At 47.1% G+C, this 12,245-nt stretch overlaps 1 pseudogene; it reads left to right on the forward strand.

The window, feature by feature from the left end:
- The first annotated feature begins 3,197 nt into the window (after nt 1-3,197).
- LOC118658564 lies at nt 3,198-3,630 on the forward strand (annotated as a pseudogene).
- The last annotated feature ends 8,615 nt before the right edge of the window (nt 3,631-12,245 follow it).

Here is a 12,245-nt window from a genome sequence, read left to right on the forward strand (position 1 = left end):
AATCCTTCCACCAGGATAATAGGTATCAGGCCAGTTTTTTATTTGCCATTTACTTGTGTTACTTTTATGGGGGAAGGGCCATGTGTATCCTGTGAATTGGTGTGTCTGGAACCTAGGACAGTGCCTGGGAGACAGCGGGTGTTCAGCTATCATTTAAAGAAGAAGGAGCCCTGGCCAGGTGGCTCAGTTGATTGGAGTATCATCCAATACACCAAAAAGTAGTGGGTTTGATCCCTGGTTGGGGAATGTATGGGAAGCAACTAATCAATGTTTCTCTCTCTCTCTCTCTCTCTCTCTCTCTCTCTCTCTCTCTCTCTCTCCCTCTCTCTCTCTAATTCCTCCCTCTCTCTCCAAAATCAGTAAAAACATATTCATAGTTGAGAATTAAAAATAATAATAATAAAATAAAGAAGGAAATAAAGGAGGGAGGCGGTCGATATAAACTTCCTAAAGGTCACACCTCCACCTCTATTAAGCTTTAGGGGAAGTGTTTGTCTCTCCCTCAATAGCATTCATCAATATATACCTTCTGTTCTAGATTTCTGTGTACATAATTAGTCCTGTGAGGGCCCCAATTATTTCTGCATTCCCCACAATACTTTGAACATAGTACATGCTTAATAAATAAATGAACAAGCACACACATCCTATATAATAAAAGCCTAATATGTTAAGTGTCCAGTCGTCTGTTCGTCTGTTCAACCAACCAAAGTGTAATATGCTAATGATATGCTAAGGCTCAACCGCTCTCTATGACGTGCACTGACCACCAGGGGGCAGATGCTCCGACTGGTAGGTTAGCTTGCTGCTGGGGTCCAGCAGATCAGAACTGAGCAAGACAGGGCAGACACACCCTGGAGCCCTCCTGCCGTCCCTCCCTGGCTGGCCAACCTCCTGCATCCCTGCCTGTCCCCGATCGTGCACCAGTGGGGTCCCTCGGCCTGGCCTGCGCCGTCTCTCAATCCAGGACACCTCAGGGGATATCAGAGAGTCGATTTTGGCCTGATCCTGCAGGCCAGCCTGAGGGACCCCACTGGTGCACCAATTCGTGCACCGGGCCTCTAGTTTACAGGTAACATGTTGTAAAAAGAATATTCTGACCTTTTGTTGTCCTTCATATTTAAAGAACAGGAAAGAAGCCAACCACAGGCAGCTACCAACTGCAGACCACTTTGTAGCTTCTACCAGGTGGCCCTGGGCTGGATATAGGCAGAAGCTGACCTAGGCCTGCACCAGAGCCCCGCCAAGAGGTCCCAGAACCAAACTTGGTAACCAGCTTCAGACCACATTAGAGCACCACCCAATTAGCTCCACAAATGACACACTCAAAGTGAGGACCCAGCAGACACCAGAGCCCTTCTACAGTGATCCCACTCCATTGGGTCCCACAACAGCTTGTCCCCTAATGTCATGACCAGTCCCCACAGCCAGTCAGCATGAGGGTCAATTCCACCCACTGAAATGCCAACAGCAATCAAGGCTCAACTATAATAGGAGGGCACACATAACCCATGCAAGGGACACCAGTAACTCAGGTGACCAGGGTCCTGTGCCACTGGGTGCTAAAGGGCACCTACTACATAAGACACCCTGCCAAGAGTGAGAGACATAGAAGATAGAAACAAATACAGGAAGTCAACCAAAGTGAGGAGACAAAGAAACATGTCCCAAGTGAAAGAATAGGACAAAACGTCAGAAAATGAAGTTCATTTCCGGGTCAGGCCACACGACCAGCATGCAGGCTCAATCCCCAGAAGGGAGTGTGCAGGAGACAGCCAAACAATGATTCTCTCTCATCATTTGGTGTTTCTATCTCTTCTTCTCCCTTCCTCTCTCTGAAATCAATAAAAACATTAAAAGTTATAAAGTTATTTAAAAAAGAATGAAATCTTGTCATTTGTGTCAGCATAGATGGACCTTTAGAGTATTATGCAAAGTGAAATAAGTAAGACAGAGAAAGACAAATACCATAAGATGTCACTTACATGTAGAATCTAAAAAACTAAATGAACAAACAAAATAGAAACAAAGTCAAAGATACAGAGAACACACTGATAGTTGCCAGGTGGAGGGAGCTTGAAAGAATGGGTGAAGAAGATGAAAGGATTAAAAAGTACAAATTGGCAGTTACAAAATAGTTACAGGGATCTAAAGCACAGCATAGGGAATATAGTCAATAATATTGTAATAACTTTTTATGGTGCCAGGTGGGTACTGGGAATATCAGGGGATCACTTTGGAAAGTATATGATTGTCTAACCACTGTGCTGTGCACCTGAAACTAATACAATATTGGATGTCAACTGTAATTGAAAAAATAAAAATAAAGAACAGGAAAGAATCCCCAAAGTCTCCCAAAATGCATCTGGGCCATTTTGTGTTATTGACTACTAATTGTAGCACCACTGATATCAGATAGCCAAGTTGAAAATGGTCTTGGAATGTAAAAGTTTCAAAATGTAATTTCTTTTGTTGTTATTTTTTAAAATCCTACTTTCCTTCTATTGCATGTTGAATTGTAGATCTTTTAACTTATCAAACAGAAGATGCAGGAGTTGGTGGTGGTGACAGGGGTAGGGTGTAGGCCAGTGATGGCGAACCTTTTGAGCTCGGCGTGTCAGCATTTTGAAAAATGCTAACTTAACTCTGGTGCCGTGTCACATATAGAAATTTTTTGATATTTGCAACCATAGTAAAACAAAGACTTATATTTTTGATATTTATTTTATATATTTAAGTGCCATTTAACAAAGAAAAATCAAACAAAAAAATGAGTTCACGTGTCACCTCTGACACGCGTGTCATAGGTTCGCCATCACTGGTGTAGGAGCAGGGCAGAGAGAGCTCCAGGGCCCTATGTGTGAGCAGGTACATCCCCTAAGAGTGAGGAAACTAGGAGAGTGTCTATGGGACAAGCCCAGCACTGCCCCTGCCCCAACCACTCCTTTAATGCAAGGGTTCTGCAGACTCCGGCAAGATGTTGGGGACCTGGGCCACTTCTTTCCAGGGACACAAATTCTCCTTTCTAGGAGCCTCAGCTTGTTGGTCTCAGCACCCAACCATTGACTAATAAGCCCATTTCTTCAGCCACAAATTGTATTAACAAATCCCTTCGGGCTCAGCTTCCTTGTCGGCAGGAAGTTCAGGCTTAATAACCTTGAGCAACTCCTGCCCCTGCAGAGACCAGTCACCAAATCATGGCCAGAATTTTGCACTCAACAGTTCAGAGACCCCCAGGCAAACCACATACTATGACTAAAGATGGAGAGGCTCTCATGTGTATAGATTGGATTCCTCCAGAATTCCAGATAAAGTGTTTCAGCCTTCACCCGAAGATCATGCAAACTATGGTGGGATCCACATTGGGGGAAATATGTGATAATGATGCTTGGATTAGAAAAAGCACATACTCCTCAAGGTCACAAGAACATCCCTTCGGTGAGTGCGAAACTGAAAGTGACTAAACATTTGATGAGAATCAAGCCCTGGAGGTTGCCACCAGGACTTCCCGCGGAGGAGGACATGGCTCCCACGGGCCCCGTGAGCACTGGGGAGTCAGTAGAGCGGTGGCATCTAAGCCCCATGGACCGGGGAGAATTAAGTCCTAATACCAGAGCTGTTTCAGATTAAAAAGTGCAAATCATTTTTATGGAAAGATGATGAGAAAGTGTTCTCATTAAAATATATTTTAAATGCTCAAAACAAAACAAACAAACAAACAGAAAACCAAATCCCTTCATCCATAGGACGGAAGCCCCCAGTGGCATGTTTCAGGTTCATTTGCTACTGTTCTCAGAAGGCTGAGTATTTTTCTGTCGTCATGGAGGTGAGGATTGAACTTAGAGCCTACAGAGCTGTGATGTACCCCCTCCTTTCGTGAACAGACCCAATCTCCAGTTCTCCCTACCTGTCTAAGGATGGCAGGAGGTAGGGATTCTTCTTCCCGTGGAAAGGCAAGTCAGGACCCCACAAAGGATGGGAACGTCCTACCATGGGAACGTCTGTTGGAAGTAAGGCTGTGTGAACTGAAATCAGTAATGCTGGTCCCAGTCCAGAGCTCTAGCAGCGAGAAACGTGCTAAAGTGCCCTTTCTGGGAAACGGAGATGCTCGGAGACAAACTTGCAGAAACGCCACAAGTAGCCTCAAATCAGCAGAGTGAAGAAACCAAAAATAGTCTCAAATCATCAGAGTGAAGAAACCAAAAATATGCCCTAAACACTAACTCCCTCAAGTTCCCCAGGCCACAGTCCCTCCCTGAGATGTGCTCATTCTCTGTCTCTAGGTATGGAAAGTCCTGCCTCGTGCTGATGGGGCACTTACCCAGAGCAGCGTGGGAGCTGCTGGGTGGTGACTGCAGGGAGATCACAAATCCTGGCAGGTTTCTGGGCGGGAAAAGGTGGGGATCAAGTTCCCTCGAGGATGCCCCACAGTGCGCGCCTTTAAGGCAATCAGGATCTGGCAGTGTTGAGGGGTGAGAGTGTTGGGGAGGCTCCTGCAGTGGCAGGAGCGAGGCTGCAGCCGTTGGTCGTTGGTCGTTGGGGAGACAGTTGGAGAAAGTTCTAGGAAGTTCCAGGGAGGAACTAATGTGTAGGGGAGAGAGAGCAGGAAAAGAAGATTGGGTGGGTTTGGGGCATTCCTCCTTCCACAGATTCTAAGGAAAAGAGCAGAAACCACAGAGATGATTCTCCTACCGTTTCTCCCACCTTTCAAGATACACTGTGAGACATTGCGGAAGAGGCATAGAGAGGCACAGAGAGAACATGCAGAAGGGCAGACAGGGAAGCTGCTGAGACCTGATTCTGGGGGAGACGAACAGCATTTGACTGTGAAGAGAAAAAGGCACATGGACACCAGCAGGAGAGAGAGGGAGCTGGGAACCTTCTCCAACGAGTGTGGCCTGGAGGCTCAGAAGATCGCAGAACAACCCTGGTTAGAGCCCAGGGCCCGCAGGCCTGCTGAGGCTCAGCGGGTAATGTTCTACCAGAACGGGCAGGCGATGCTCCTATAACAGGCAACCCAGCCCAGGGCAAGTTCCTGGCTTTCAGGACCTGGGTTTCCTGCTGTGTTTTTAATGACCACATCTGGGACGACAACCTTGGCTTCCTTTTGGAAAATTTCTCCCGGGAGATTCAGGGAGTCGGTGGAAATTCATGAGCTCCAGATGAATTAAGTCAGAATCTCTGCGGGTCAGGCCTACACAGCAGTATTTTTTAAATGCTTCCCATGAGATTCTAATGATCAGTCAGGCCTGAGAATCACTGAATTAAACACAGATCGGTGGCAGGCACTTGCCAGATGCCCGAGGTACAAAGATGAATACCTGTTCTTGAAGAACTCACCGCTGAGCAAGGAAGATTAGCATCAGAACAAGCAACCACAACAAGATTGCCAACAGTGTGCTGAGTTCAGCCACTGAAGCATTTTTAAGGTGAAGAGGAGGGTATATTAATCCTGTATTTTATTTTATTTTATCTTGGTTTGATATCATGAGGGCCTTGTGGCTGGGGACAAACTGCTCTTCCCAGGGTTAACTGATGCCTAGAGACAGTGAACAGGTTGCCTGGGAACAACACACTTTTCATATACAAACCAGCCAATCTCGAGTCTGTACCCTAACCATCTCCTTTGTCTAACTCCCACCCACCAGCCAGTATCTCCCTGCCTTAATCACTCCAGGGCCAGGTACCAGAAAACTAGAGGTCACCCCTATAATCCAGAGCCTGCTGACATTATGCAGATGACTCCATCCTACACTTCTTCAGCTGTTTAACCTGCCTCACCCCTCCCCTACCATGGAAAACACAGTAACGGCTCCGGGACACGCATGCTCCTCATTCCTTCTGCCTCCCCAGAGACTCTGGTACTTTCCCGGGTGGTGTGTGCTCCTTTAACTTGGAAACTATAAGTAATACATTCTTCTCTCAATGGCATTGACCTCTTTGTGTCATCACCTGGCCACCTCTGTAAGTTAAAATCGCAATAGTACAATCAAGACAGAGGCTCTGGTTGTCAGGTAGGAGTGATGATCAGCGAAAGCTTTGAGAGAGAAACTGGAGAAGGGCATCCCATGTGCAAAGGCACTGAGGCTTAGAAGGGCCCAGGGCAGGGGTGGGCAAACTTTTTGACTCGAGGGCCACAGTGGGTTCTTAAACTGGACCAGAGGGCCGGAACAAAAGCATGGATGGAGTGTTTGTGTGAACTAATATAAATTCAAAGTAAACATCATCATGTAAAAGGGTACGGTCTTTTTTTTTTTTTTTTTTAGTTTTATTCATTTCAAACGGGCAGGATCCGGCCCGCGGGCCGTAGTTTGCCCACGGCTGGCCCAGGGGCTGGTGCACTAACACCGGATGGGATTGCTGGAGCGCTGAGCACAAGTGACCAAGTGGAGTCAGGGTGGGAACAGCATGTGGGTCTCGGGCTGGATCAGAAAATGTCAGGGGCAGCGTGGGATGCCTCCTTTGGCTTTGTCACGCAGCTTATAGCATCTCCAAGAGCTGGACAGAAGGCAAGAGAATATTCAACAGGGAGGAAAACTGGCTTCGTGGGGAGTTGATCCTGAAATAATATTTCCTTTAAAAATTAATACTAGAACTTCCATATAATCTAGAAATTCCTCTTTTAGAATTATTTACCTGAAAAATATAAAGACACTAATTTGTAAAGGTAAATGTAGTCCTGTGTCAAGTTTCTTCTTGATGACAATGACAGCTTCCAGTGACTGAGCATGATTATGTATGTGTCAAGCAGTGTGAAGGCATGTAACAAGCACTATGTCATTTCATTCTCCCCGTGACTCTATGCTGTGACCATTATCCTCATTTTGCAGCTGAAGCTTGAAGTCCATAGTTAGCCAAACCTCAGATCTCCCAACCAAATCTTCCTGAACCCAAAGCCTGTCTTCTGACCCCCTCACTGGAATGTCCTGGGCCACTACCTTCCCAGCTTCACCCAAAGGCCCGTGGACACAGACATCCCTTTGTTGAACAAGCTCTATCTCTGATTCAGAATTCAGCCAAACGACAATGGCCATAGGACTGTTTGGATCCTGCCTCTTTGACATGTCTGTCCTTGCCTCACCCTGGCCCCTTCATTCATTCCATTGACAGACACTCTCTGGAGTCCTCTCCAGGCCAGGCGCTGTGTCCCTGTGAGGGTGAATCACCCCTTGTCGCTACAGCGTGCAATTAGAAAACAGTAAATGGTCTAAATTGGGTCTGGAGACAACGTTAACTGGTCCCTCTGGGAAAGGTGCCTGGAATAGCTGCCGATTCAATTTAAACATCCACTGGGCCCACCATGTGCAAAGTACCCGAAGCTCCAGGGATTTCCTCCAGGATAAATACAACACCATGTTTGCCTCCAGTTTAATGGGAAAGACGGGTATTTACTTAACCAACAGTGAAATCAGGCAGCCTGTGATAGAATCTATAATAAGATAGACCTGTGAGCAGTAGGGACACTGGAGGGAAATGAGACCAGAAATGAGGAAGACTTCACTTGGAGGAGGTATTTGCAATGAGTCTCTGAGGCTGCTTACTCTGAGCTCATCCATTTCCCTTGGGGGGGACTAGAACTCATTCATCAAATCCTCCAGCCTGCCTGAGCCCGAGCTGTGACATCTGGTTGTGTCCCTGCAGAGTCTCCTTAGATCAGCTGCCCTACGCACCTCATACCTGCTCCTGGCTCATTGCTACCGGCTGGGCCTACAAAGCACCTCGCCAACAGGTCCTTGCACCAATCAATCCCTCTGAGCAGCGTTTAGTTTGAGGACTGATTGCTTAGCGCTGCCCAGTGGAGGCCTAAAACCACCGACAGACACCAATTGTGCACTGGGAGCTGCCAGAACATCAGCCAAGGAAGGACGAGCAGGCCTGGGACAAGGCCAGGTTCTTACCCTTCACAGGGGAGGCTTTCGAGACCTAAGAGGAAAAATGAGGGTGTCTTCCAGGGCCTCTCACCTCCCTCTTCTCCTGGGTCTTGCCCAGGATGCCTACCTGGGCAGGGGGCTTTGTTAGTAAGGAAAGGACCTGCTACGATCAAGGTGGATCCTCTTGGGAACTCAGACAGACTGTCTTATTCTAGATGCAGGCATATATGGGTGTAGTTATTTTTCAGAGCAACCCCAGGCAGATGTGGGTGGAAAGGCTGGGGAGCCTCACCCTCCATGGTTCTAGAGGGAAGATGGGTCCAGCGGCCAGAGTCAGTTTTCTGCCCGGCATAAGGCCGGCTCCCAGGGGTGGGATGGCCCTTCTCCTCCTGGGCCATCTAGGGAACCACAGAGGCCTATCAGCAAATGTTTGGACCCATGGTGCCAGGTTAGGGCCACGGCAGAAGGAATTCCACTCTCAGGTCAAGGGGTTTGGAGCAGTGGCTTCAACCTGTATTCTGTGGAGCTGCTTTAGGAATGATTCTGTTAGTAAATATTTAAAACTCACTGGATTGATTGATAGTAACTTGCTTCTTTTGTCTTTGCTATCTGCTCTTCTATGTTCTTTATATGTGTTCTCCCTTTTTATCCTCACGAATACTTCATGAAGTAGGGAATTATATCCCCATTTTTTAGATGAGGACACTGAGGCACAGAGAGTGACAGACTTGCCCAAGGCACGCAGCTAGTGAATGGTGGGCTGCACCTAAGCCAGAGACGCTAGGCCTCTGTTCTTTCCCTCCGTGTGCTCTTGATTCATCTTCTCCAAGTCTAAGTGTAATCGGACAATCAATGGATCCGGGCTGCCTGTCACTACCTGAGCCAATTAAGCAGAGACAGGGGTGAATCATACATGAGCAGATATGGGAGAGCAGCAGGTCATCCACAAAAATCTGCTCTGCCCCCCACCATAAACCAGCTGCTTCTATTGGGTAGAAGGACAAAGATTACATGGGGAAGCAGGCAAAAGGGTATGCCAAATGGGCAATTTACAGTTAATGTGGGCTGGAGATTTGCAAAGGCCTGCGGATATGCAAAGGCTGGGGATCTTCAAAAGGCTGGCGATATGCAAAGGGCTGGGGGTCTTCAAAGGGCTGGTGGCTCTGGTTTCTGCAACAAGGTTGTCAATCTTTTCATGATAATAGGCAGCTCCCAGATGAAGAAGATGGGACAAATTTCCAGGTGAGCTCCCAGTCCCACATGCAACTCCCAGCCAGGTTAGAATGTGCCTTCTTTAATCAGAACAAAACAATCACGGTTAATAGAGCATGATTAATATTTCTTACAATTACAGCTGGTCCCCAATAGTCTATTTCTGCCCCTCTCATAAGGACTGGGGCCTGGTATCTCTGTCTTTATCAGCTGGGCCTAACAAACCCTGTCCCACTTTCAGGGTCCCCTCCAGGCCACCAGGGACTTCCCGGGTTGATCCTGTGGGAGAGGGAAGCAGCTGGCGGGAGTATGGGGCCTTCCTGAAAGGCTGTCCTGGGCCCAGCCCATTGCAGGTACAGTCTGGGTATTTTTTGATAGGATGTGAGAGGGAGAGGCCTCTGAAATGAGGGGCTTTAGGGCGATTTCCTAGGCTGGTTGGCCAAGGAAGGACCACTGGTCACATGGGGGTAACTGACTGCCCCTTCTCAGGGAGAGTACCACTGTGGGAGCCTCCTCCACTCCTAGTCTCACGCTTGAGAATAGCATTTCCCACAGTCAGGCCCCCTCACTGCACTGCCTGAGAGTCTTCTGGTACAATCCCCACTCTGTCCCAGGGCCTCCCCTCGCCCCTGCCCTGGAATGCCCTCCTTTACCCTGCTTCCAAAAGCTGACCTCTCCAAGGCCCACCTCATGCCCATCTCCTCCTTCAAGCTTTCCGTGGTAATCCTCTGGACCTATCCATAACTCATTAGCTGACAGGTCATACTTTGACTTCCTACCTATACAAGTCTTGTCTTCTCAAGTAGATGGTTAAATACCTTGAGAGCAGCCACTGTGTCTTTGTAGTGACAGAAAGTCCTTAGGTAAACTGTCCTTTAAGGGGCTTGGGCTCCCCAGGCCAATGCTACTTGGTAATGAGACTATCTTCTTTTAGTCATCAAATTGTCTATTAAATTAGTAGATCCCACAGACCTTGAACTATAAATAAGTGACACCATGGCTTCCCCCAGGGGCCCCTTCAAGGAGGTTCGCCTCTGCAGACAGCTAGTCACCACACCCACTGGAGCCCTCACAGACGACCAACCCAAGAGTCTGGGGTGTCTAGGAAGGTGCCAGGCCCTCTCTGCCAGCACTGACAATGTGCCCCTGCCCGCAGTGGGGAGAAGTGGGGCTCCTCACCCTCCTCCAGGCTGGGCTCCTCCCTTGTCCCCAACCTGGCTAAGACAAGAGGCAGCATTACGACTTGCTTTCTGGCCTGTTCATATCTAGTGAGCATATCACATCTCTTATTGTGTATCATTTCATAGTAGCCCACCCTAGCACACCCCTCTGTGCAGGGCCCATGGGGTCGGTTCCACCTGTGGAAGTAGGACATTAGTTTCAAGTGGACCAAGGACACCTCATCTTTATCTCCCTGCTGCATTTTAGCATCGAGTGCTGCACTTTGCAGGTGCTCAGTAAGTACGTGTTGAGGGATGAATGGATGAATGGGAGCTTCTGAAAAGCTCATGTCTTTTCCTCTGAGTCAGGCACCTTCCTTCCAGATGCTCAGTGTTGATTACACCATCATCACAATGTTGGAAAGGTTCCCTGTGATGCTGATGAAACATATCAGAATATGTATTCTGTCTGTTTTTCCCACCGGCCAGCCAAAGCACGGTCGTACGTACGTGTGCTCTGTACTCAGGACTGTGCTCCTGAAAAAAGTCTGAGTATTTGTGAATTGGATCCTATTATGACTGCTCACACGGGAAAACTTATATAAGTGAATAATTATCACCTAATAGTCATTTTCCTTTGGATTTGTTTAAAGCTATATGTCCTTGATATGTAACTATTAAAGCATAATGTTAAATACTAGTAAGGGTAAAATCATCACTTTCATACAGACATAAAGTGAACACATGTTAAAAATTTTATCTAAGTCATTAATAATGAGGGGACTGGTAAGCTTTTACAAACAAGCCAGTTCAAAGAGTAACCCAAAGAATGGCCAGGCTGATAGACGAGGAATATTGAAAGGAACATGCAAATGGCGACAAAGCTGGTTTCTTCTACAGTGGGAGGGGGAAGTCACTGAACTTCCACCAGCAGAATTTATTCACTTGTCTGCAGACAAGACTTATTCTACATTGCTTTTAGTTACCTGCAATTACGGAGTTGTGTAGTACCGCAAGTCAACTGAAGGCGCAGAATCAGAGAACCTGGAAGGGTGCCCTCTATGCAGGTTCCCATTGCAGGCCCTCAGAAATCTCGTTTGCTTATTACAAACTTCCTACATGACAGAAGTGACGTCTGAGGTCAATGGAGAAAGGACAGACTATCCAATCAGTAGTGCTGGGGCAAGTGAATTAAATTAGATTATAACACCATACTTTACATAGAACAAATTTCAGGTGAATTTAAAAAAATAATAAAACAGCCCTGAACGGTGTTGTTTCGTGGTCAGAGCATCAGCCCGCACACCGAAGGGTCTCAGGTTCAATTCCTGGTCAAGGACATGTACCTGGGTTGCAGGATCTCCACCAGCTACCCCTCACCCTCATCGGGGTACATGTGGGAAACAACCAGTCACTGTGGCTCTCTCACATCTCTCTCTTTCTCTCTCCCTCTCTCTTTGTCCCTCCCTCCCTTCCTTCTACTCCCTCTAAAAACCAATGGGGAGAAAAATAAAACATTAAAATAGAAATAGAGGAAAATACAGGAAAGTGTCTTTTTGACCAAAAACAAGCTAGGGGAGGAAATATGATAGAAAAGACACAAGCTTTAGGACAAAAGATTGATAGAGTTAACTATATTTAAAAGAAAAAAAATATTTTTTCATTAAGAGACCCCACATACTGGTATAGAATAGTGTGTTGCATATAGCCAATAATACCTCCACACACAAAGTTCATAAAGAGCTCTTCCAAATCAGATCAGGAAAAGACTAACAAGCCAACAGAAAGGAAAGGAAAACTACAGGAAGAGACTGGAGTCCAAGTTTCTCAGTAGTTTGCTCCAGCTGCCTCTCCAATGTCTTTCAGATGAGCACCAGCCCCTCAAACCATTCAAAACAACCCAGAGACATGGTGTAGGTCAGGCATTCCCTCAAAACCAACTGTGTCCCACTCTGACTCCAGGCCCAGATTCCTCAGGACACCAGACTCACCCACAGATGTG

The sequence above is a fragment of the Myotis myotis genome, unplaced genomic scaffold, assembly GCF_014108235.1.
Source record: "Myotis myotis isolate mMyoMyo1 unplaced genomic scaffold, mMyoMyo1.p scaffold_m19_p_6, whole genome shotgun sequence".
In the NCBI taxonomy this organism is placed as follows: domain Eukaryota; kingdom Metazoa; phylum Chordata; class Mammalia; order Chiroptera; family Vespertilionidae; genus Myotis; species Myotis myotis.